This window comes from Carya illinoinensis, chromosome 7, assembly GCF_018687715.1.
Source record: "Carya illinoinensis cultivar Pawnee chromosome 7, C.illinoinensisPawnee_v1, whole genome shotgun sequence".
NCBI classification, from domain to species: domain Eukaryota; kingdom Viridiplantae; phylum Streptophyta; class Magnoliopsida; order Fagales; family Juglandaceae; genus Carya; species Carya illinoinensis.
The window spans coordinates 8,448,875-8,453,839 of NC_056758.1; the positions used below are offsets into that span (position 1 = coordinate 8,448,875).

General features: G+C 32.6%; 1 non-coding gene across 1 annotated transcript; it reads right to left on the reverse strand.

Annotated features, from left to right (window-relative positions):
• Positions 1 to 4,165: 4,165 nt before the first annotated feature.
• On the reverse strand, positions 4,166 to 4,272 carry LOC122317620. Its single transcript, XR_006244547.1, has one exon. It is a non-coding gene; the product is annotated as a small nucleolar RNA R71 (small nucleolar RNA).
• Between the last annotated feature and the right edge of the window lie 693 nt (positions 4,273 to 4,965).

Here is a 4,965-nt window from a genome sequence, read left to right on the forward strand (position 1 = left end):
AATAATAATAATAATAATAATAATAATAATAATAATAATAATCTTATAGAACATAAGAGGAAATCCACAAGGAACACTAAGAATTTTTATATGTGTGCAACCCAAAGAAAACAAGCTAATGCCATACACAAGGTATCAAATGGAGAGCGGATTTATGCAACAGGACAATTGGAGATTGATAGCTTGTTACAATCATTTTATCAAGATCTGTTTACTACATCACAACTAGAAGGAATTACAGAAGCACTTGTACAAATTGGTCCAACAGTAATTGAAGAGATAAATATGGCTTTGTTGAAAGACTTTTCTAGAGAAGAGATAGAAAATGCTATATTTGTTATGAATTCTTTGAGCTCTTTAAGACCATAGCGGTTTCTAGTGGTTATTTATTTATTTATTAAGATCACTGAAATATAGTGGGGAGTCATGTCACTATTGCAATTAAGGAAATCTTTTGTACAAGGATAAGATTTGATGATGTGAATAAGACTTTCAAAGTCCTAATTCCAAAGAGACAATCCACCATGACAGTGTTTGATTATCACTCTATTCGTCTTTGAAATGTTTTCTACAAATTAATTATGAAGGTATTGGCAAATAGATTGAAACTTATTATTCTAGAGATAATATCTCCAACACAGAGTGCTTTTGTGCCAAGTAGATTGATATTTGATAATATTATTATGGCATATGAAGCTATGCATACTATGCAAAATCGAATGGGAGGAAGAAAAGAAGGCTACATGGCCCTCAAGTTAGATATGAGTAAGGCCTATGATAAAGTTGAATGGAATTTCCTAGAAGCTGTTATGCAGAAAATGAGGTTTGACAGTAGATGAATTGAATTAATATGAAGTGTGTAAGCACTGTCAGTTATTCTATACTCAAAATGGAATCCCACAAGAAGGTTTTAAAGCCATCAAAAAGGAATTAGACAAAGGGATCATTTATCTCACTCTATGTTCATCCTATGCTATGAAGCATTAAGCTCTACCCTGAATTGTGTTGAGCAGCAAGGACACACCTCAAGAATCTCATTTGCTCGAGGCTCATCACACATTATACATTTATTTTTTTGCAGATAACAACCTTATCTTTTGTAAAGCCAACTCACCAAAATGGATGAGACTTTTCAGACTTCTTGAAGCATATGACCAAACATCAGGCCAAAGATTAAATTTGGAAAAAACTTTAATATTCTTCAGCAGCAATACTAGTAAAGAAGTTTAGGAACTCATTTTGGCCACAACAGGAATTAGAGCATCAACATCTTATGAGAAATATTTGGGGCTACCTTCCTACATAGGTAGACACAAATCCAAAGTTTTCAACTCAATCTTGGACAAGAATAGAAGTCAAATGAGTAATTAGAAGGTGAAATTCTTATCACAAATAGACAAGGAAATCTTTCTCAAATCAATTATTCAGGCCATACTTACTTACATCATGGACATTTTCAAAATTTCAAAGACTATTTTGAAAGAGATAAATAGAGTAATGCAAACTTTTTGGTGGGGGAAAAGGAAAACAAATCAATACTTCACTATTTAAATTGGTAACAATTAGGCAAGGCAAAGAGTGCAGGTGGACTTGGCTTCAAGGATTTTGAAAATTTTAATCTTATTTTACTAGCAAAGTAGGGTTCGAGGATTACATAGAATCTAAATTCGTTGGCAGCATAGAATTTGAATGCTAAATATTTCCCTCAAACATATTTCTTTAAAGCAAAACTTGGAAGCAATGCCTTATTCATATGGAGAAGTATACTAGCAGCGAGAGACTTCTTGCAAGAAGGCATGATTTGGAAAATAGAAAATGGAGAATTGGTAAAAATATGGCAAGACAAATGGATCCCAAACCTTCCACTTTCAAAATTCAAACACCAGTTGGCATATTAGGTGAAGATGCAAAGGTGAAAGAGCTAATTAATAGTGACACTAAGCATTGGAATATATTTGATGAAAGACATGTTCTTTAACTCTGAGGCTGAGTGATGACTTGCATAATTCAATATATTTTATCACTCTTAACTTAAAACTTTAATTTAATTTTATTTATTTTTGTGATTTTAGACTTCATTATTGTCATTTAAATTTTATTTCAGATTTGAAGAATTTGAACATCGTAATTTTAGCAGTCCATCCTCTAGAGACTCTCTCTCATTTAATGAAGAGTTAGAAAATTTGAAAAATAAAAGTCAAGAGAGAGTTGGAAATTAAACGTACGCTTGAGTGAGATTTGAAATTGAAGATTTGACTTGATAAAAGACAAGATGTCGGATGGACGGAAGGCTTTTGGACGCAAGTCGCATGCACGAGCGAAAGTGAAGATTGAAATTAAAAATAGAAAAGTGAAGTGAGTGGGGGCTGAAGCAATTATTTTACCTACTACCACGTAGGACCTGCAAGCACAATTAACAAGAAAAAAAAAACAAAAATGATGAAAAAGAAAAGAAGGGACAACCTTCTTTAGTTTGACTTTGTCATTGGGAATATTTTCTTTATAGTGTGCAAGCTGGACTCATGTACGCTGGGCTAGCAAGTGACACGTGGGGCAAAAAACTTATTCAAGCAACACGTAAGCTGACAGATACAATCCAACAAGAAAATTTGAATTTTGAACCATGGCATGAATTACAGATATAAACAAGAGAGATTTATCGATTTGTGACCGAGAGGACTCCGAAAGGTAGCGAGACGCAACAAATTGCTAGGACGTGGATTTGAAAAAAAAAGGGTAAAACAAAGCACCTGAGAGGTAGCTGATGGAAAGGAACATTGAAGAACGACATTGTGTGACTGCAAGGAGTATTTTTCAATCTCATTTTCCTTTCATTATTCTCAGAAAAAAATTATGGTGAATTCGTTTATGTTGAATTTAATTTTTAGCATGAACTAAATTTTCTTTATTCTAGAAAAACGATGTAATCTAGTTTCGAACTATACTTGATTTTTTATGCTAATTTAAAGTAATTCTTTCTTTCTTGGTATTAATTAGATAATTTTAATCTTGAAATTTGCTATCGAAAGAGGGAATTATAAGATAGATCTTAAATATTTTGGCATAGGTAAATATAGATATTAAAAGACTTGTATGAACTTATGTAGTATTAAAATCATTGGTTTTGTTGCTTTCTTACTTTATTAATTTGCATACTTTTGTGTAAAATGATGAACAAGAATAATTTTCAATTGATTATCGAAAGAGACTTTTGGATGAATTAGAGATTTGCTAACAAACAGAGAGAATTAAATTCAATTAGTTAAATGAGTAAAGTATAGTGAAAGATTATGTGAAATCGATTTCCTAGAAGTTTTCTTTCTTATTAATTTGATCTTTGAATAATAGTTTTCTTGTCCTTTAAATATTTTATTTAAATTGATTTTATTTCATATTGTAATTACAAAAATTTTAGTAACTTTTATAAATAAAGTTAAGATTAGTATAATTTCGATACTTGTAAAAGTAAGTTACCAATCCCTAATGACGATATTCTTCTTATCATTTTACTATAAAATTACGATACTGTACACTTGCAGTTTTGCACCGATCAAGTTTTTGGCGCCGTTACCGGGGATTGATTTATTCTTATTTTTACCAATATCGATACAAAGTAATCTTGTTTTAATTTAGAATTGTATTTTTTTTATATTTTATTTTTTGCTCTATAGGTGTGGTTTTGACATTGGATTTGCCGTGCTAGAACTCGTGATATTGCTCATTTTAATCCAAAGATTGAAAGAACTCTTAGATCACGAAGAAAAAAATAAAATACTAGCCATGGTTGACGGACAACATGATGCACTGCCGCACGCCTTGAAGGATTATGTAAGGCCAATTGTGAATGACAACTACTCATGTACAAGACGTCAACCCATTAATGCTAATAACTTTGAGCTCAAACTAGCCTTGATTAGCATGGTACAACAATCCCAATTTAGCGGATCGCCACTTGATGATCCCAATATTCATGTGGCGATATTTTTAGAGATTTGCGATACTATAAATATTAATAATGTTACTGAAGACACCATTAGATTATAATTGTTTCCTTTTCTTTGAGGGACAAGGTTGGCTACAATCTCTACAACTGGAAAACATCACTAGTTAGCAGTATATGTCTGAAAAGTTTCTTAATAAATTCTTTCTACCTACAAAAACAGTTCAACTCAGGAGTGAGATTGGTTAATTCAAGCAAATTGATTGCGAGTCACTCTATGAAGCATGGAAAAAGTATAAAGATTTGATTCGACGCTGCCCTTAACATGGATTACTGGATTGGTTGCAAGTTCAAATGTTTTATAATGGGTTAAATGGGCAAACTCAAATTATAGTTGATACTACTTCTGGTGGAACTTTGATGTCAAAGATAGTTGAGGGTGGTACTTCTCTTTTGGAAGAAATGGTTTCAAACAACTATCAATGTCCAACTGAAAGAACTATGGCTAAGAAAGTTGCTGGAATTCATGAATTGGAGTCGTTAGTAACCCTTTCAGCTCAATTTGCTACTCTATCTCATCAGATTTTAGCTTTGACAACCCAAAAAATACCACAAAGTACAGAATATGTTGCAGCTACAAGTATGACAGTTCCGAGCAATGAAGCAAGTTAAGAACAAGTTCAATACATCAACAATCAGAACTACAACTATTATGGTAATCATATGCCAAATTACTGCTATCCAGGGTTTCGAAATCTTGAGAATTTGTCATATGGAAATACAAAGAAGGTGTTGCAACCTTTACCTCCTTCAGGATTTGATAGGTAACCCAGCGAGAAGAAGATGTCACTTGCGAATGCCATGATTTCCTTTGTTCAGAAGACAAATGCAAGGTTTAAAAAAATTGATTCACGGTTGGACAACATTAACACTCATTGTAGCAATATGGAAGCCACTACGAAAAATCTGGAAGTGCAAATTGGGCAATTGACCATGACCATCAATGCCTAACAAAGAGGAACTTT